The sequence below is a fragment of the Diabrotica undecimpunctata genome, chromosome 6, assembly GCF_040954645.1.
Source record: "Diabrotica undecimpunctata isolate CICGRU chromosome 6, icDiaUnde3, whole genome shotgun sequence".
Lineage (NCBI taxonomy): Eukaryota > Metazoa > Arthropoda > Insecta > Coleoptera > Chrysomelidae > Diabrotica > Diabrotica undecimpunctata.
The window spans coordinates 153,522,513-153,545,912 of record NC_092808.1 but is presented as its reverse complement, the minus strand read 5'-3'; the positions used below and the strand labels follow the sequence as shown (position 1 = coordinate 153,545,912).

At 33.3% G+C, this 23,400-nt stretch overlaps 1 protein-coding gene across 2 annotated transcripts in view; it reads right to left on the bottom strand.

Annotated features, from left to right (window-relative positions):
* Positions 1-22,855, bottom strand: part of ASPP (Ankyrin-repeat, SH3-domain, and Proline-rich-region containing Protein) — a 594,470-nt gene extending 571,615 nt beyond the window's left edge. For both annotated transcript variants that reach the window (XM_072535838.1, XM_072535839.1), the window contains exon 1: positions 22,577-22,855. The gene's annotated coding sequence lies outside the window, so the exon portion shown is untranslated. The remainder of the gene's footprint in view (positions 1-22,576) is intronic.
* Positions 22,856-23,400: the final 545 nt, after the last annotated feature.

Below are 23,400 nucleotides of genomic sequence, written 5' to 3'. Positions count from 1 at the left end.
TAAATGTAACTATCGTTTATATCTTTAAAAACGGTCTTTGGATATAGAGATCTAAACGTCAGTAAAAACCTGTAAATAAATTTATATTGTGGCCTATTTCGAACAAATAATATTTAAAATTTTAAATTTTAAATTAACGTTGAAATAAAAGTGAGTACGCCACTGGATTGTCATACGTCTTTTCCCACTTCTCGGCCTTTAAATGATGAAATCCCTCTTCCAAATAGTGGAATTATAGTTTACGAGAAATTGAAAACTGTTTAACTAAAAAAATTTTTTGCATAATATGTGGTAAGTCAAACGACCTACTACAGACTAATCAACTAGAGCGTTTTAGGTTTAGATTTTTTTGTTACAACGCCAATCTCATCTCATTACGGTTTGTACACAAAAAAGCTTATACAACTTTCCCTTGCTTTGTCAAGGCAGTTGTTAAATTATGACGTGATTCAGATTATAAATACATCTGAAATACTTGTTAAAATTTAATGAGGGTCTTTATGTCAATCTTTAGATACACCGCTTCAAAAAATTAATATAGCACCTGGAATCGTCCTACAATGATCTTATATATCGATTTAATTGCGTCCTTAATTATTATTGTTGGGTTTAACCCATTAATGAACAACGTATTTTATGTAATACGCGACACACTGCTACATATCTCGCCATTTACTAGTCAAAAAAAAAGTAAACATTAGTTGTTTTCCCAATATAGGTTAGGTACAGAGTAGATATTATAAGGTAACTCTTTATCACAACATTAGAAATTTATAACCGCTTGGCGGTAAAGGGTAATTAGTTTTGTGGTAAATTTTCTTAGGTTAGATTATAGTTGAATTGCATTTTAGGAGAGTTTGTAGGACTTTTCGACTTATTTTGAAAAATATTTTGTATTGTTCAATTAGTAAGGCTTCTAAATATCAAATAGTGATATAACTAGTCTTAAAGTAAAGGGTCTTAAAAATAACAAAAGACCAGGCAACGATAACGTATACGGGGAAGTATTGAAAATGCTGTGCGAAACAAACAGTCAATTTCTAGATTCACTCGTCAGACTCTTTAACAATATTTATAACAGCGGGGAGTTTCCTGAAGACTGGCTAGAGTCAACTTTTGTTGCCATACCGAAAAAATCAAAAGCAAAGTCTTGTGATCAACATCAGATGATAAGTCTAATTAACCACATTTCGAAGGCATACACCAAGGTTATTTACAACAGAATAAGCAAAAAATGCGAGGATAACATTGGAGACATTGGAGAGTTTGAGTTTCGGAATTCTGTTGGGACAAGAGAAGCACTTTTTAGTCTACAGGTACTCATCCAGCGCTGCAGAGATATGAACAAAGACGTGTACATATGCTTTATAGACTACGCAAAAGCATTCGATAATGTAAAGCACGAAAAGATAATTGAAGTTCTCCATAAGATCGGAGTCGACTACAGAGACATTCGAACAATAGCGAGTCTCTATTGGAGTCAAACAGCTAAATTGAAAGTAGGCCACATTGACCAATAAAATTGAGATCAAGAAAGGGGTACGACAGGGCTGTATCTTTTCTCCTATTCTCTTTAATATATACTCAGAAGAAGTATTTAAGACAGCGCTGGAGGAAAGCACAGAAGGCATAAAGATAAATGGAGAAATAATTAATAACATAAGGTATGCTGATGACACTGTGATTCTAGCAAGTAGCATGGAGGAACTGAGTTGCATAATGAGTAGGATACAAAAAACAAGTGCACAATACGGACTCAGACTAAATATCACAAAAACCAAATGGATGTTAGTAAGCAAAACCCAACAACCTCCACAGCCACTGATATTAGACAATGAAAGAATTGGACACGTGGATTCGTACATCTACTTGGAAACAACAGTTAACTCAAATTGGGATCAAGCGAAGGAAATACGTATAAGAGTAGAAAAGGCAAGAGCATCGTTCACTAGCATGAAGCAAATTTTCACCTCTAAAAGCCTCACCCTACCTCTCAAAATTCGACTTCTGAAATGTTATGTATTCCCGGTTTTGTTATATGGAATGGAGGCGTGGACAATGACCGCAATATAGATGAAAAAAGTAGAGGCCTTCGAAATGTGGGCTTACCGACGTATGTTACGTATATCCTGGACTGAGCACGTGACCAACGAAGAGGTACTACGCCGGATAGGTAAAGAGAGAGGTAGGAATAAGTATAAAGAAAAGAAAGTTGGAATACTTGGGTCACGTTATGAGACATAATAAATATAGAGTACTACAGCTGATCGTTCAAGGGAAAATAGACAGCAGAAGGGGTCCAGGGAGGAGAAGACACTCGTAGCTCCAAAACTTGCGACAATGGTTCGGATTGTCATCTGCTGAACTATTCAGATCTGCCGTAAACAAAGTCAGAATAGCCATGTTGATTGCCAACGTTCGGAACGGACAAGGCACATGAAGAAGAAGATATAACTAGTATTGAAATTTATACTGGTGAGTATTTTGAAGGTCTTTGATTCTTGCGTATGATATACGCTGGGCAATCGTGGTAACTAATCAATATTTGTTTCTGTTTTAGAAAAGATGACGAAAAAATATGATCCTAATAATCCCAAAGATGCAGAGGAATTGTTGAAAATATATGAGAGTAATTAAATTTATTTTCGTGGAAACTTCGTTTTTATAAACTTTATTTTCAAAAATACAATACAATATATTTGTTGCCGAACTATAAATAAACGCTCTGAATACAATTAACAATTAACTTCTTAAATGCTTAACTTATTATTAATTAATTATTATAAACAAGTGCAGGTCTATTTATACCTTCTGATCGGATGGACTGTGGTCGGCGGATTCCAATGGAATTATCTGTTAGTTTATATAATTCCTCCCTCCTTAAGCTCTGAAAACAAGGGAGTTACTGTTTCTAAGCCATTTTTCCCTTCTGTGTTTTCCTTTTGGTACAATATTCTTTGCATTTACTATTGAACACCTTAAAAATGGCTAAAATAAGAATTATTAGTATAATTATAATAATTAGACTTAAGTTGGTCCAGTTGTGATATGTTGGGACTTCTTTTAGTTCAGGCATTTCTATATTCTCTGCTATTGTCAGTATCTTCTTAATTTCGCTGCTATCCAATGTTTTCAATTTTAGTATGGGTAGATTCGTTATATTTTCTTTATATTCAAATCTTGGTAAGTCGAATATGTATTCTTCATGTATTGTCTCTTCTTTTTTAAAGATTTGATTATTGATTCTTATTTGGCATTTTCCGATAGTGATGACTGATGGTTTGCCTATTTTATATATACCATTTTTATTAAAATTGGTTTCTATTGTTGCTGAATTAACAGGAATGACTACTAAAGTACATTCGTTTACCAAATTCCCATCTATAAACATGAGCACGTGTTGATATTCGCCGTCTCATTCGTCAAGAGGCGAATTACTGGCTTATTACCTTAAGCCAGACAGATTCTTTTGTTACAGATCCAAACTTGCCAGCATTTTAAATTCAAATTGTATCATGTTGATTTTTAAGTGAATATATTGTGTTATATTTATGTTATAGTTATTGTTAAGTTATTTACTGGTCGTGTTATTTTTTAGAATTTAGTTTAATTGTGATATAATGATTAAATTTCAAGAAATTCTTACACTAACAGTTTCAAAAGTAAATATTTTTAAAAATCATATGATACACATCAGTACGACCCTGTTTGGCTTTCACGTGCTTTTATTGACAATTGGGAATTTGTAAAATGAATAGGGTTTAGTTGATTGGAATTAATGGTTGATATTGTGGTTTTCTTTAAATGTACTTTCACATTCATTTTTACCATTTTGTATAAGTTTACTTAGGCATGGTTGAGCAATTTTCTTGTAAAGTCTTCTTTAAACAATAATAATAATTTTCAATTTCGACATCTTTTGACTGGCAATTTTCTTTGCTACTGAGAAGTAGGAAAGGTTGGTCAGGAATAATTGTGAGGTTATTTAGAGGTATAGGATAAATTTGGAAATACTTATAGGATTTACTGGCGATTGGAGTATGAATTTTAAAAATAACTAAATTCCTGTGAATTTGAACTGTAAAGGGCGATTTATATCCAATTTTATCTCTCTTTGTTTTGTTTTATTGGCTCTTTCTAAATTGTTTTTTTGAGTTTTTTTTTTTTGGTTGCGCTGTTAGAATCTTTTTTATCATGTTCGATTCAGGGACCTGGGCTACATGTCCTGCCCACTGCAGGTGGTTTCGCTTAATTATAGTGGTAATATCTTTACCACCAAACGTATGCTTGTAGATATTCTGCAGTTCAAAGTTATATATACGCCTCCATATTCCGTTCTCACAGACCGCTCCGAATATCTTGCGTAGCACCTTTCTTTCAAAAATCGATAGAGCGGATTCATCTGTTTTAGTTAGCATCCATGCCTCTGATCCATATGTGAGAACGAGGACTATCAATATTCTATACAGCCTTATACGAGTTTTTTGAGACAGGCGTTTGTTAGCTACGTACTTGGATATACCATGATAACACGTGTTTGTAATTATTATTCGCCTTTTTATTTCCTCAGATGTGTTATTATTGGGGTTAACCGATGTCCCTAGATATATGAACTCTTTGACTGCTTCGAAGTTTTGGTCATTGATGATTAAATCTGCGTCAACATTTCCAGCTCTTGTGTTTGTGTTAGTCGCCATGAATTTGGTTTTATTTTAATTTATATGTACCCCCATTCGTTTTGCTGCTGCTACTAGCTCGGTTAGGATTTCCGCAGTTCTCGCCCTGGTTCTTGTTATAATGTCCACGTCGTCTGCATATGCTAGAATTTGGACTGATTTATTAAATATTGTTCCCCTGCTATCTAAATTAGCGTCGCGTACAACTTTTTCTAAGGCGACATTAAAAAGCTGACACGCCAGCGCATCTCCCTGCCTTAACCCCCTATGTATTTCAAATGGGGTTGAAGAGTCGTTTTGAATTTTTTACTGCTGATTCAAACAATATTTAGCATCTTCTATTGCTTCGAATGGCTTAACTATAGGAAGTTAATGTTTTAGAAAACTACATATTCATATGTATGCACAGTATTATTGTTGTTTGACATAACGAGATCGTCTTATAACGAGTTAATTTTTATAGGTTTTGTTTGAGCAGTGTAAATTCATAAATTACTGACATCTTCTAACGATATAACAGAAAACTCGACCTGGGGGACGAATTATATTCACATTCTGGCATTCGTCCAATTATTCATCAATCATTATTTATAAATGATACGGCTTCATTTGTACCTCATTACATAATGAATATTTAATTAACTTAAATACGACATTATTGATTACAACTTTTGATAGAAGTGTTATTCAAATGAATTATAAATGTACTTGAATATAGAGAGAATTAAAATATGTAACATTTATTTGCATTATTTGCAATACAGCATTTATATTTTTTCATTTTGCAATAAATTTTTATAACGATAAATAATCACCATAGAAAACTATCACTAATCTAAAGAAAAACACCCATAACTCCTTAAGCAACTTAATTCCTATAGAAAAGTGAGAAAGTCACTATAAAAATTTACTCCAAGAGTCCAGATTGGAATATATGGGAGAGGAATACAATATAGAGAAACTAACAAATAGTAACATTATTACTACTAACAACGAGGTCCGTACTGCGTTAATTAAAATGAAAAACGGGCGATCTCTAGGACCTGGCAATATAGCTGTAGAGTTACTAAAGCAGGAGGTCCACTCCTAATAGAACGAATAACTTTTCTAATGAATCAATGCTACCAACAAATTACAGTACCATCTGAATGGAAAACCGCTCACCAAGTGTCCATCTTTAAAAAGGGTAATCGAAAAGATCCTAACTGCTACAGAGGATTTAAGTGTCCTACCTACCTTCGGGAGATTGAAAGATATTAAATGGAAAAATACAAGATGATGTAGAACATCTAATTATCGAAGACCAAAGCGATTTACGCCTGATAAATCTTGCACTGATAACTTATTTATACTCCAACAATTATTAGGAAAAAGAATAGAGGTTGGTACCGAAGTACTCTAGCCTTTATCGACATAGAAAAGGCGTATGATACAGTTCCAAGACGTAAATTGTAGCAATCTTTACAACAACTCGGCATTAGTCCATACCTTTTAGGAATAATCACAGAAGTATAGAGGGATAACACTATTTATCTAAAAATCGGAAATAGACTATCAGAGCCAATAAAAGTAACTAAAGGACTAAGACAAGGATGCAGTATGTCACCCTTACTGTTTAATTTATATATTGAGGCAGCCCTCCAAAATTGGAAAAACCACTGCCAGGGAATGGGAATCCCCATAGGAAATGACGTACTGTTCGATCAAGTCGTCCTAGCTCAAGATTCTTATGATCTAAAATTTATGATAAAGCGTCTATAGAGAGAATATGTAAAATGGGGGTTACAAGAAAACATAATATTTAGTTATCAATTCAGATGCAAAGTTTGAAGTGTTGATAGACGAGGACGTGGAAATCAAACAAATGGAAAAATTTAAATATTTAGGTGCACTCATTAATAATAACGGCTTGGGAGAAACCGAAATTAAACATCGAATTAATCAGGGACCTAAAATTGTAGGATGTCTGACCTCCTTATGGTGGGATCGCAACATTTCCAAAAGGAACAAAAAAAGAATAGGGCAAACCATGGTTGAATCAGTTCCTTGTTATGGCTCTGAAGTATGGACAATTAATGCACACCTGAAGAGAAGATTGTTGGCAGTTGAAATGAATTCTTTGAGAAGAAGTGCTAGAACATCAAGGTTGGAAAGGAAGACCAACGAATCTATAAGAAATAACATGAATGCTACAGAAACGGTCATTGACAGAATAGAAAGAAGAGGTTTAAAATTGTTTGGACACCTATTGAGAATGCCTGAAGAACGTTGGCTCCAAAAACTTCACAGATGAAAGCTCCCTGAAAGAAGAAAAAGAGGTAGACCTCGACGCTCATGGACTGAAGGAATTAGAAGAGCGATGGAATCGAGAGGTTTGGAGGAGGAGCATGCTTTGGACCGGGAGGATTAGCGGAGGAGAACGGCAATCCGGCGATAGCCGTCTCCAAAATGTATTGTATTTACAAGTTGGATCCTGTAATATATATATATATACAAATTATCTGCCATTGGTACAAATAAAATATTAGATTTTTTGTTTTAAATGGCATATAGAATTGATTCCACTTTGTTTGAATCATGCGTCTCTTTCAGGGGGCTATTTGTTATTTTTTTAGGGGTACACCGCTCAACTAAAAATATATCGAGCAGTAGAGCTACCGAAAGATTCGCTAAAATCGTAAAAAATGCTAAAAATTGTAAATTTTGCTTGTAACATGCCTTTTGTATTGCTTGTCCTTGTCGTCCGTTCCACTTTTTCTGTTTTTGTTGTAATATTTTATTCGCTGTTTTAACAATGTCTCCATTAAACGGAAAGTACATTTAATGAAGAGAACAACTATTAGTAGAATCTTCTCAGTAATAAACCTGAAGTACACAAATACAAGCATCATTTATTGCAGACTTAATTTATAGTCGCTTCTAAGATATTCATATTAAAAGAGAATAACAAAGATACTTTAACAGTAATTAAGAAATTTAAAGGCATTTAAAATATAATTTACTATCACGTTTGTTTTAATTTAAAAACAGTTTATGGCCGGTTTACGACCATGACCGACGAATCTCAGCCAGGCCTTGTATTAAAAAATGTTTAGAAATCTTCTGGTAGCCGGTTTATTTATTAACCTACATACATATTTCTTAAACTTCATTCATATATATATATATATATATATATATATATATATATATATATATATTGTTGTGATCTGCTTTATGATGTCTTATTATTAATTAACACTAATTTAATTAATCCAATTATTTAATTAATTAATTCACTAATTTATGCAGAGTCATACAAATCAATTACTATTAAAAATTCTCAGGGTGCCTTTTTAATTTTACTTTAATCAGTTTACTTTATATATCTCTTCTGGTGGGTTCAGTATCTCCTAGTTGCTCATAATCGGGATAGACACAGGAAACGGAACTAACATTAAAACAACATAAATATGCACACAAATTATTATTTATTTTCAATAAGCAATACGATGAATATTAATAAATAACTTTTGTGGGCAATTATCTTTCCCAACAAACTCCTATACTCTAAATTTAATTTTAATTACAAACTATCTATTGATCTGTTTTATAATAATATCTACTAAAAAAAATGACCATATAAAAATATAATTTATTCACAAAAAAAATAACTCTTTGAAACTTGGAATCTTAGTTCGTATGCTTATATTTGATTTTATCTTTAGAATATCTTAAAATTTTCTTTCATTCAAATTATTTGACTGACCTTTAATTTTTTACACCAATGATGTCTCCTCTCGATCAAACCACATTTCCTTCCTTGATTGATTATGTCCGGTTACCATCAAATCTTTCCCGTTCTCAGCATCGATCCAAACCGCATACCAGCAAACTACTCCTCCGAAAACACAAGCCCAAGCCTCTTTTGACCGGTACTCTTTATTCACAAATTCTCCTTTCTTTCTCAATTATATCTCGTGGACTATGCAGACTCAAAAGAGGTATTAATCTTCTCGATTTTGATCTGCTCTCAGCTTCCACCTTTTTCACTAACACACGAAAACACTGGTACTCAGATTGACTACACGAAAACACGTCTTCTCTTCTGGTCTGCCGGTAACATAATAATCCTTTCAATCTCTCCCAGACAACCTTCTCAACTCTCTCATTCCCACCATTCCTTTTTAACCAATCATAAGCATTCATCTTTCCCACTTATTTTCGATTTAGAAAATTTCCAACATGATATTTAAAACAAATGAACTACTTTCACTCAAATTACTTTTCAGAAACCATTAACAAATTTGCCTTTTTCAACAGAAATAAGTTTCCAAATTCTTGTTATCTCATATCTAAATCTAATTCTTATTTACTTTCGAAAAATGCCCACCGCACAATACAATTACAAGTTTATTCCTAAATCTATAATTATACGGGTTCCATTGTCCTTTCACTATTCACTCAGTCTTTCACGGAAAAACTCGTCAGGGTCCCGTCACGGAACAATGTTTTCTCTTATTTTAACTATTACAAATAAGTACAGGGTTGTATTTTAACTTATATGCCCGCGGTATATTAAAATAATAAAAAAACTCTTTATTCTATTTCTGATCGATAAACTGATCCATAACAATATATATATATATATATATATATATATATATATATATATATATATATATATATATATATATATATACATATATATATATACATATATATATATATATATATATATATATATATATATATATATATATATATATATATATGCTGTCACTATTTGTCCGGGTTTGACTCCGCGTTGTAAAGTCTTTTTATGAAACGTAAGCTTCATGCTTTTAGGAATTATGTCCTCGTCGCGGCAGCGTTCTAAAAAAGTGAGATTACACAAAAGTGTGCTTCGTTTGGATCGTAGTTTTTCGTATCGTCTGATGTCTGGTAGAAATTCCTTCCCGTAAAGGTTAATTATGTTTGTTTTGAGGTTTCCGCGGGAGCTATATGTGCTGTCACTATTTTTCCGGGTTTGACTCCGCGTTGTAAACGGGAGTCAAACCCGGAAAAATAGTGACAGCACATATAGCTCCCGCGGAAACCTCAAAACAAACATATATATATATATATATATATATATATATATATATATATATATATATATATATATATATATATATATATATATATTAAAGCAAATAGAAAAGGTTAATGTGAATGAATAATAAAAGTAAAATGTATATAATGGCACATTTCGCAAAACAGAAAAACAAAACCCAAAAAGATATATTGAAACGGTGCAGCCAAGTTAGAAAAAGAGCATGTTAACTTGGGAAAGGATCACTACAGGAGCAATGCGACCCATTTGTGGCATTAGAGTTAGAAGACCTTGATGGTTTCCAGGCGATGTTTCCAGGGCAACAACTAGCAATCACCACGGACGTAGCTACAGCTCTCAGAAGAAAGGAATGCCAAATGTTTAAACTCTAACGCCACAAATTGTAATGTAGTGATCCTTTTCCAAGTTAACATGCTCCTTTTCTAACTTAGCTGCACCTTACTGAAGACGACCAATAGTCAGAAATACGTATATATGGTTGCCTTTCATCGATATACCTGTTTTGCTAATGTCACAAATAAAAATCCTTATTATATTCAAGATTCCAATGACCTTATTTCTAAAATTAAAAGCATTCACGTACCAAATAACTATAAATTAATATCTTTAAATGTCATTTCACTATACACTAACACCCCAATAAAACTTGCCACTAACATCAATAAAAAGAAGTGGAATGACATAAAAGAGTACACTAACATCCCATTGCAAGAATTCCAATCATCTGTGGGTGCAAGTATTTCTAGTGTCATTGCTCAACTGGTTCTGGAAAATTTAGAAGAATCTGCCAAGGATCATTTAGATTTTAATGTACCATTCTTCTACCGCTATATCGATGACTGTATCTGTGCTATCGTACTGAAAAAACGATGCCTCTGTAAAAGACTCCACCCATTTCATCGAGAAGATCAAAGGAATAACTTTACAGGAACCTGACATTCTTGTTAGCTTTGATGTTGTTTCCCTATTTACAAGAGTTCCCCTAGAAGACGTTGTGAATTTAATTGAGGGACTAGTTTCCAATGGTATGGTGGAAATATACCGTATTTGCCTCACTACCACCTACTTTTCATGGGAAGACCAGATCTATGAAGTAGATTAAGTAGCAATGGGAAGCCCTCTACGGTCGTAGCCAACCTTTTCATGGAGCATCTAGAGAAGAGGGTAATGGAGTCATCATACAAGCCAGGGGTATGGTTTAGTTACGTCGATGACACTTTTGTGATTTGGGGTTACGGAGTAGAAAAACTTAACGATTTCCTGTCTTATATAAACATACTACATCCAAATATTCAATTTACGATGGAAACAAAGAAAGATCAACAACTAGCGTTGCTAGATGTAATAGTAAATGGAAAAGAAGGTTACTTAGAACATAAAGTGTATCGAAAACCTACACACACGGACAAATACCTACACAGGAACTCAAATCATCATCCAGGCCAAAAACAAGGTATCATCAAAACTCTAGAAGAAAGGACGAAGAAACAGCATGTATAGGCAAAGCGTTCTTGCCCTATATATCGGGAGTAACAGACAGATTGGGCGAATACTTAAAAAAAAACAATGTAAAGACCATTTTCAAGACAAAAAAAAAATCAAGGACTGTTTAAGATCGGTGAAGGACAAACGCGACCCGTTAGCAACGGCCGGAATATACCGAATACCATGCACATGTGGAATGGTATATGTGAGAACCAGGAAAAGACACACAAACACAAGGATAAACGAACATAAAAGCCATTGCCGTTTAGGACATATCGACAAATCTGCCATTGCCGAACACGCTTTGAGAAGCGGAGAACATCGGATACTGTTTGAAGAAATGCAAATGCTGGATAAAATATCACAGTACTACGCACGGTTATATCGGGGAGCGGTGGAAATATATAAGCATCCAAATAATTTTAATCGGATAGAAAAAGGACTAAGAATTAGCAAAACATGGATACCGATATTAAAATCTACAAACACCCTTCCCGCAAATCACGAAAACCGACGACACATTAGGTATATTAATTTATTCCTTGCCATTGGCTTTTTTTTTATATACTTGTTAATCTTTTATGGCAAGTAAATGTTTGATAAGTCATGATATTGCTAACACAAGGTTTATTATTCTAGTTTTTATTGGCATAAATAAATTTTTCTTGTTTTTCTTGTTGGGTTGAACTTTCCTAGGCCTCGTGGTGCACCACACGCATGCGATGACAGCTGCAACAGCATAGCAGATTTCATGCAGAATTCAATAGTGGCTTAAAACTAGAACGCCTCGATCCCGGCATCTTACAGTCTACTCATTCAGCTACAATCCATCCAACCAACATCTAAAGCCATCAACAAGTTATCCTGTCAAACACATGAAGCCGTAAGTGTATCAATTTCAAATTTGTGTAAAGCTATATGCAGAATTTTCTTTGTTTTTATTTAATATTAAAACTTCCAACTGTATTTTTTATATTACTTCTTTTTTTCCGTACATGAATAATATGATTCTACTGATTGACTTTTCTGACTGTTAGACAATTTGTTGCTCTAGTCTATATACATAATCATATCCGCTAACTAACTAGCAGTCAAATAAAAATCACTAAACACTCTTCCGTAGCTATTTTAATAGTATGATAATATCGCGGAAACCATTTTGAGTAATTACTCGAAAAATTACAGTCTAATCAATGCGATTCGCTCAATAGGTACCTACGCACAGCTACCGTTTCATACATAATTGCAATAATAGACAGAGTAATGAGTGTGAGGAAACCAGTACCGTACGGAAGCACATGAGAAGAATCAATCTGGACATCCGGTTGTACTGCTATGACCTTTTTATGCAACGATAATCTTTTATATTACATATGATATGCGAGAAATGTTAGGAATATTAAAATCAAGCAACGCCATATGAATGAAGAAACGCAATCTAAAGGCCCGTTTTCACACTACGTCTTATTGTACGTCTTGTGGGTCATATAAAACGCACGACAAAATGTACGTTTTGTCCAGTGTATACACACTACGTTTTTCCTTCCGTTTCCTACCTCATTTCTAATTCAGAGTCTTGAGTTGTGTGAAGTTTGTTTAGTGATTTTTTTTATTATGGATGAAACACGGCTGCTTTCTTTTATTTTTTCAACCATAACGATACTATGACTGAGGAAAAACGGAATGAGGAGGGAAAAGGCAAGATGGTCAGGATAGTGGGCTTCTAAAAAGAAGCCAGTATTCCCACGTCTCATTACTAAAACAACTGAGAGGCGAACCAGATGACTGGCGCAATTATTTGCGAATGGACACCTCAGCCTATTGTCAATTGCTAGAGTTGGTAACACCATACATATTGAAATAAGACATCTCATAAGAAAAGCCATTACACCCCATGAAAGACTCACAGCAACTCTCAGATATCTTACAACAGGACGCAGCGTCAAGGACTTGGAGTTCACAACCATAATATCCAAACCAGCGTTAAGCCAAATAATTCCTGAAACCTGTAATGCAATCTACTTGGTTTTAAAACAGAACTACTTAAAAACTCTTATACAATTCAATAAATTCCCCGAGAAAATCGTGGATGCATTGCCGCAAATCTGACATTATTAGGTTTTTTTAAGAAAAATGAAGCGAACTGCAGTGGAACTAGTCGTCAAATAAGTCAAGATCGGACGACTTGTCTGAACATGTATTTTCACGTAACGTTTTATCCTATCAGTTCTCGCAAAACTATGCTTCTCCCATCATATCTACGATCTGACCTTGGATTTCATTTCGATTAGACAAGACGTACGTTTTGCTGTTTACATGCCACGTTTTATTGTATAGGATTTGTCCTATCCAACAAAACGTACAATAAGACGTAGCGTGAAAACCGGCATTTAGGATAGCTTGTCTCAAAATATATAGTCTTGGTTTTCCCCTCGTTAAAGGATTAGTGTTATTATTGCCATTGTCATCAATGGCATAACCAAAGTTATTGGTTCTTAGTAACCTCAGAGGTGGAATCCATGTAAAAATAATAATACATCGATTTTGTTTCAAGATCTCCATTTTATTGTCAAAAAAAAAACTGTTTTATTACTTAATGTTCTACTATAACTTTATATAGATAGATAGAACTGTTCAACTTTTATAATATGTTCTGAATTTTTCCATCTTTCTACCGACATATTAATTATAACAGTTTTAATTTAATTAACTGTATGACAGTGGCGTAGTGGCCTAGTAGAAGACGTATCAGTATTAAATCAGTTTGACCTAGGAAGCGATCATAGACTAATAAGAACAAAACTAATAATTAACAAAAAACTAGAAAGAAAAAGAATACATGAAAAAAGATACAAATGGACATCTGAAGAAATCAAAAATAGTGAATTTAATAAAAAGATAGCGCATGCATTAAATCAAGTTAGCATGCAGCAGATAAACTCCAATGATATTGATGATTTGAATAACCTTATTACCGAAACAGTGAATAAAAGCCTTCTGCAACTGAAAAAACCAAAAACAACATACAATGAATTAGACAAAGAAATATTACAACAAATAAAAAGAAGGAAGATCTTAAATAAATCTAACAAAAGGGTAACCGACGAATATAGAGAACTTAATAGGCAGATTAGAAAAGGAATCAGACAACAAAAAAGAAAAGAAAACGAAAAATTAATAACAATAACTATTGAAAAAAATAAGAGTGCCTCAGACCGACACTAGGACGACGTCAGATGATATCATTAATGGGAAAAGACGAAAATGAAATCACAACTAGAGAAAACATACTGACACGAATAGAAGAATTTTACACAGAACTTTACAGAACACATCAACAAGATGATGAGATGAGACCAGCACGGAAATTACTTAATAAAAAATGTTGGATCAGAAATAATGCCAAAAGTAACAATTTCAGAAGGCATTGGAAAACATGAAGAGAAATAAAGCTGCAGGAGAAGATAGTATTACCACAGATATGATATTAGAAGGAGGTAAGGAACTAATTGCAATTGTAACTAAGCTTGTGGACAGTTGTTTACATCAGGGCAAAGTCCCTAAGAGATGGAACAACTCTAAAGTAATCTTATTACACAAGAAAGGTGATAGTCGAAAATTGGAAAACTACAGACCCATCAGTCTACTGTCACACCTGTTTAAGATACTCACCAAAGTCATAACTACTCGACTAACAAGGAAATTAGACGAATGCCAACCATATGAACAGGCAGGTTTTAGAAAAGGCTATTCAACTTCCGATCACCTGTTAACTACAAAAATATTAATAGAAAAATGTAACGAATACAAGTTTCCAGTTTTCCTAGCATTTGTAGACTACGAAAAAGCTTTCGATACCATAGAACACACGGCCGTAATAAACGCAATGCAAAATTGTAGAATAGACAGCAGATATATTAACTTAATAAAAGAAACTATGAACCAAGGTACAGCTACATACTACCTAAATGAAAATGAACACACGAACCCTGTACCATTAAACAGGGGAGTCAAACAGGGAGATACTTTATCACCCAAACTGTTCACCTTAGTTTTGGAGGACGTTTTTAAAAACCTAAATTGGAAATATAAGGGAATAAACATCAATGGTCGCTACCTCAGTAATCTACGATTTGCAGATGACATAATCCTGATAGCTACTGACCTACAAGAAATGCAAACCATGCTTTTAGAACTACATACTGAATCTTCTAAAATACGACTGAAAATGAATTTAAACACAACAAAAGTCATGCACTCCGAAGACACCGTGACAATAATAAACGATAAAGTTATAGAAAAAGTTGAAGAATATATATACTTAGAACAAAAAATAATACTAAATAGGGAAATTCAAACTGAAGAAATAAAAAGAAGAAGAAAGTTAGCTTGGGCAGCATTCGGTAAACTGAACTATATACTCAGAAATCAACAAATTCAATTACATCTTAGATCTAAAGTTTTTGATGCATGCATTATTCCGATATTAACTTATGCGGCACAAACATGGACAATCACAAAAAAGAATATGAATATACTTAGAGTCACTCAACACGCGATGGAAAGAGCAATGCTAGGTATATCACTTAAGGACAAGAAAACAAACACATGGATAAGACAGAAAACCAAAGTCACCGATGTGGTGCAAAAATCATTAAAGTTGAAATGGGAATACGCTGGACATGTAGCTAGGAGCGATCTAAACAAATGGCACAGATCAATTTTAACCTGGAGACCATACCAACACAAAAGACCCAGAGGCAGACCTCCTATGAGATGGATAGATGATCTGAAAAGGACTGCCGGGAAAAATTACAAGTAGCGTACAATAAAAAACAATGGAAAGGAAGACTTAAAGAGGCTTATGTTCAGATGTGGACGTGAATGGCTAGACGAAGAAGAAGAAGAAGAATGACAGTGGCGCTTACGGTAGGAGAACTATTTTACATCCACACATTTACTTTGACTTGATGCGACATATGCTCAATAGGGAATACACAATGGTACGGAGGAAGACGTAACACAGTATATCCCATTTGCTTTACGAAGCTATCACATACGTATTGCTTTTTAATATGAAATGCATTTAACAATTCTAGTAGTTGTTCTTTTTTATAGCTAGTTTCAAAATAAATATCATTTTTGAAGAAACACTCACGAATTTTAGTTTTAGTACTTGATCTGTTTGACGCTTTTTGTACCACCCTTATGAAGAGAAATATTAATGGCCGTCCTTAGGCACTCTGAAAATATACCTTGTTCAAAGGAATCATTAATTAGTGAGACCAGGACTTCCAACAAATTTTTTGGGAGATTTGAGAAACTTTTTATGGATAGTCCATCAGTACTACAGGAAGATTTGCTTTTGATACTATTGATTGTTTAGATCATTTGAGATTTATCAACTGGTCTTATAAAGAATGAGTTCGAGACCTTTTTTGAATTGGGGAGATAGAAAATAGGATCTTGTTGTGGCTAAATAGTTTTACTCACATTAAGAAAGTATTCATTTAGATTTTCAGGGTTCGGAAGAGAAAATGTTTGAGCTGTGTTAGTTTTATTTCGAAGATCATTTATTATGAACCAAGTTTCTTTTGCAACATTCTTATAGCTTCCCAGACGATTTTGATAGTACATTTTTTTAGCTGTTTTGATAAGTTTTAGAAAGGTTTCTCTGTACTTGCTGATATATTCAGTGACAAAAACGTTGGTAGTAAATTTCTTGATGTACAGTAGTAAACGCATATTCTTGGCTGATATGCGGATACCTTTGGTAGTCCAGGGTTTTGATGTTTTGACTTAATTGTAATTAAAGGAAATGCCTTCTTGAAAATACAGACAAGCATATCTAAAAAATCACTGAAATTAAAGTCCACGTCCACAGATGGAAAATGCCACCCAGAAGTGAAGCATAAATTTTGGAATTTACGAAAGTTCCGAGCGGAAAAAATCCTACCTAAACGTCGAGTTTTCGAGGATGGTTTGTTGGGAGTGTTAAACCTGATATACACTGCTTCACGATCAGATAGTCCTGCATTAATAATTGTACAGCTTACATCAAGGGGTGAGAAATCTGAGACCATATAATTAATTATAGTAGATGTTGTTTTAGTAATGCTTTTAGGAGAATTGACGTGCATTGTGAAACCATACAATTCGAATATATTGACCAAGGATAATTGGGTAGCACAAGCAACAGCGTACATAAAATTCAAGTCACCGCATAGAATTTTTCTGCTTTTATTGGACAGGTCATCTAACAAATTTAACAGGTTCTGAAAAAATAGTTACGTGGAAGAATCAGGTGATCTATAAATGCAAAGAATGTATAGAGTAAGATTCTTATTTTAATCTAAGGAAAACTCAAAGAAGGCTTCATTCAACAGAAAGTCATATTTTGTTATTGGAGAGAAATCATTATTTGTAGAAAGAATTAGGGTGCCAACATGAGCTGAACTTGGACAATCATACCTAGCAATCTTTATTTTATATAGCGGAATGGCATTCGACACACGAATCGTACAGGAGTAGTGTCAGGCCACCCAGCAGATGGACCGACAACAAAAATAGAATTGCTGGAAAATGGATAAAAAGGACACAAGATCGAAAGATGTGGCAAAAACTTGTGGCAAAACTGTGGCAAAAAGCCTATGTTGGTTAAAGTTTAACATGGATTAAAAAATTGGTATCTGACATTGACAGAAGACATCTGGCAGGTATCTTGAAATAGGATTGGTTCAGTGTTATATTTTAAATATCTGCCATAGTGCATTTAAAAAACAACTCAATTTATAAATTATAATATATATTAGAAAGATCTTTGATGTCAGTCTTATTATTAATAGAATTTGGATCTTTTTTTTATGTGAATCATCTCCAATATGCATCTTTTGTTGTAATTTTGTTTTTTTCCAAAATCTGTACATTTTCACAATCAAAAGAATGGCTATTTTCTAGAGAATGTTTGGCTAGGGCTGTTGTGTTTAATGCATTGATCTGTACACTATGTTTGTGTGCAACAATTCTTCTATGCAGGTATTGGTGTGTTTGCCCAATATTATGTTGAATTACAGTCTTTACAATTTATTTTATAAATAACATTTTATTGATGATCTCTATTAACCTTGGGTTTAAATTTTTAATTTTTCCAGGTGTTTTTGATGATTTAAGTAAGTCTTATGTCCAACAACCAACATTAATATCATGCTTTGTCAACATTTTTGACATTTCTTCAGAAAATCCATTAAGTAATGTTTTAAGGATATATAGTATTTGTTTGAGTAAGTGACATTATTATTATTATGTATTATTGCTAATTATTGTTTCGGTTTGTTTTGGTTTGGTATTGGAATTATATTGATTTCTGATAATATAACTTCTTTTTTTAATTAGAGGGTTGTAAAATTCTGGTGGATCAATTTTTATTCTAAAATATCTTTAACTTTTCTCAAATTTGCGGAATGGTATTGTGGACCAAAGAGCTTAATTGCTCTTTCAGTAAGACTGAATACAACACCTCTTTTATGGGCTATGGGTGCGTTGGTATTAAAATTTTCGGACCAAATCTTCCGAACCAAACATCTTTTGTAAACCAGTTAGTTGTTATCATTCGGTTAGTGTTGTTATATTCTAAACTTAAATCAAGAAAAGTAATTTTTTCTTCTAGTTCATGAGTAAATTGAATGTTATTATGGAAATCATTGAACATTTGAAAGGTATGATCGATTTCATGATCTGGAATGCAGAGTAAGCAGTCATCAACATATCGTTTGTAGAAATGTATGTTGTACTTCCATTTAGAGATGACTGTTGTTTGTAATATTTCCATTACTAAGTTTGCCATTGGGACTGAGATAAGCGAACCTATGGCCACTCCAGAAATCTGAAAATAGTATTCATTGTCATGTTGTAAGAACGTTGAATTGAGGCAGAATTTTACACCCTCTAAGAATTCTTCAAGAGGGAGACAAGTATGTGTTTGGATGTAATGATTTTACGTCAAAAGATATAAGTTTGTGAATAATTGGTACAGACTGTTTTGAAATAATATATATATATATATATATATATATATATATATATATATATATATATATATATATATATATATATATATTCATATTGTTAGTTTTTTCTATTGTAGATATTTTAGAAAAAATTTTGTTTTTATCTGTTATTGAATATATCAAGGTTTCATTATAAAAGTTCAAATATTGTGTATTTAACAGGTAATCAAAAAATTGAAGTCTTTGGAATTTCTCTTGCGGTTTCAACACACTCATTAAATCTTCCATTTAGCCCACCCATCTTATGCTCTTACCTCTCTTTCTCTCTCTACAATGGGGATATTTTAATTTTTGTATAAAATAATAAAGCAAGTAAATTTTTGTCTATTCCTTTGGAATTTTACATTCATTAATGAACGGCTTAAAAATTCTAATAATCGCTAATTCGATTTCATAGTTTACACAGAAATTTTACACTTTGAGAGGGAATTTAATGGAACCGAGTTTTTTCTTTTTAGACCTTGACTGTCAGCTACAAAATATTGACCTTCATTATTGTGTAGTAAGATTTTACATGGAATAATGCGTTTTACTTAAAATTTGATGGGGCCATGGATGGGTGTTAAGTCAGAAATATCTATTGTTTTATATTCCCAGAAGAACAAAAAATTATTAGTACTATGAAAACGATTTATTAAAGGAAATACAGGTTTTTAACCTTAATCGGTTTGTTCAAACACAAAAAAATTATTATTTAAATGGACTCAGCCGGAACTTGTAAATCACTTGAACAAAAACAATATTAATAAGGTCTTATTGGACATGAAGAGCAGTAAAAGCATAAAAAGTACATTCAATGTGGAATTTTAAATTTGACGGTGACAAAACAGAGAAATACATTTATTAATATTCTCTTTGCACCTCAACATCGCCACGTATAATGCTCGGTTACTCTCTTCAGAGAAAAGATTCGAAGAAATGGAGAAAGAACGCTCAAAAGTGAATTGAGATATTGTGGGTATTAGTGAAGTTAGAAAAAAGGGAAAATCAATCGACAACGTTTGTTAACAAACAAACAAAATTACTATTTCCACTTCAGAAATCGTTATCAAAATACAAACATTAATATTTTGTGAATTTAAGGGAGTGAGATCGGTAGCACACGGTGTGAGGGATACTTTAAATTGGCAAAAATTTAGCAGTAAAATATGAACTATATCTCCTAGCTGTCATATTATATGGATATTGCAGCTTAAGAGAAATATTATCTGATATATGGAAAGAATATAGCAAAAATCTTTCCAAGCTAAAAGCGAGGGTCAAATGATATATATATTATTTTTTATAAACTATATCAGCACTATTTCGCCAGAGATAAGAATTGCATTAAAGGGTGATGGGAACAATAGCAATTAGTTGAACATTATTCAAGAAAATTTAATTAGCAATACAGTATGAGGCTAAGATTGGTACAGTCATTATTATTTTTGAGAAACTGTTACAGCAATAAAGCGATTCTTGGCATAAAACTTTCAACGTTTTCGGCCTATATCTTGATTTTTCCAGGGATGAGTTTTGCGCTAGGGGGATGATAGGGTGGTTTTTGGGGATTGATCAATGGACCAATCAACTTCGGCAATAAATAAGCAATCAATTCCTTGCGGTTCGCTTTTTGACAGATATTTCGGTTTTCTGGGAGTGTGTTTTGATCTAGGAGATGATGGGTAGCTTTGGGAGACTGGTTAATATACCAATCAACAGTAATTAAGTAATTAGCAATAAAATATATGTACCTACAGATGGACTCTACGTAAATAAATAAGCTGTTGGTATTTGAAAGGAAGTTCTCAGAATGATATTTGGCCTGCAAAGAGATGAATTGACAGGAGAGTCGAGAAGGCACCGAAGTGTGGAATTGTTGACTGAATAGTACTGAATATATCGTCAGACATATAAAAGCTAACCGGATAAGATGGGCAGGTCATGTCGTAAGATCAGAGGAAGAGTGCTAAAGACAGTGTTTTTTGAGAGACCTGACGTTAGATCGGTAAACCGTCCCAGAAAAAGATGGAAGGATAGTGTTGAAGCCGATTTATCTAGAGTTGGGGTACTCGGCGAAGACTCACCTTGAGTTGTATAGCCAAGCAAGAAGAAGAAAACAGTTATCAGGCCTACAGATACATATGCATGCGAAATATGGGTGCTTAAGAAATCAGAAATATAGAAAATCAGACTTTTTAGAAATATAGAAGAGGAAATACAAAGCGCAATATATCTAGGTGTGAAAATAGATAATCAATGGAGAAGAAGGATTAATAAAGATCTTGAAGAATTATATAAGGATCCAAAAATAACAACAGTAATCAAAGCACAATGAATACGATACCTAGGATAAATCGAAAGCATGGAAAAGTAAATAATGTCGAAAAGGGTACTCCCACGAAAGCTAAAAAAGAAGGAAAGGTAGACCAAGAAAGAAATGAAAGGACGGCGGATATGAAGACTTTCAAAAAAGTAATATTAAGAAGAATACAATTTTTTTAAAGGAAGAGGGGGTCCAGGATGAAGGCAGCATTCTTACATTCTTAGCTGCCTTCATCCTGGAGATATAAAACTATAGTGCAGGATTCGAAATGAAGGAGAAATTTTTACGCTGGCCAGAGAGGGATAATTTACAATTAGCTGGAGGATGGATGGATGGACGTTTACAGGATGGAAGCGATTGATACTTAAACAAGAAGAAGAAAGTAAAATGTAAATAGTTATTGTAATGGTAAATGTGAAATTTTCACCCGTAGGCCAACAAGACCTGTTGAGCTTTATAAATAATAAACGTTTCTTCAATTACTTTGTTTATTGTGATATCAAAGAATATAGGTGATATGTACACTTTGTTAAATGATATATTTAATTAATATCTACTATATAATTAGTTTAATAATGAGTTTTCGATGGTACCTATTGGAATTTCCTCTATTAATAGTCTTTATAATTAGATGTATAAAATTTACATATTTTTAGACTTCTACTTGGGAGTTTACGTATCTTTTAGTTCTAAAGTACCGCCCAAATAGGTCTAAGAGTACTGTAAAGACGAATATATTTTATACCTAACGAGGTTCTTCTACCTACTTCTTTCTCTAAGCGTGAACCAATGAATAAATATATAATTATGTGAAAACACTTTCTCTATATGTAAGTAGTACCTAAGACTGAAATGTACCGACCTAGTTTTTTATACTTGGCATATGCTGTTTAGGTGTTTAAAAAGTTATCAGAATACGAATTGGCTATAAAATTGCAAGAAAACCAACCTCAAAGAGTCGTCATCGTGCTGAGCTGTTGAAAAATTGCATAGAAGAACCTTTTAGACATCGGTATGGTCACAACACTCACAGATATTTTCACTTTACACTAAACAACACAAAACCAAACATTTTTCACTGCAGTACTGAGAACAATAACGACATTTTAGCGGATTTTACGATAGAATTTATGCAAAAACGGCATTTACAACGAAAGAAAACGTTAGAAACCGTGTAACGCAAGAATCGGTTGTACCTCTACTTCATTCAAATCAAACTAGTTGGTACGTCAACTTCAACAACCTGTAGTAGCGGCGGGAAGAGCTGAGAGGAAGAGAGAGGGACATAGTACCTGTAAAGATGGCCGAAGAGTTGGCTCCAGAGAGAGTACAGAATGATTATCGACTGATAGATACATTAATACATATGTTAGGAGAAAATTATACACAACATTGCTATGTAATCAAATTTATATTTAATTATTTGATTAAGTTTTGCGGCGCTTTCTAGAATCAGCCACGTAGTCGGTATTCAGGTAGGTATCCGCTATACAATTAATGGTACTTAGGTAGGTAAACCCCACTGTTTACAATACAAAGGTATTTTGAAGCATTTTTGAGGAATTCCTATCTAATATGAATCATAATCGCAAGTAAAATAAACATAAACAAATATTATTGGCAAGTTTGAACTTTACAGGATAAATATTGCTTATACAGGGGCTACAAAAAGTAAGAACCCGTTTTTTATATTATTTTAAGTATAATAAATTATATTAGTGATGTGTGAATGCCAACAAATACACTGGGTGAAGTCTGATTCTTTAAATAATT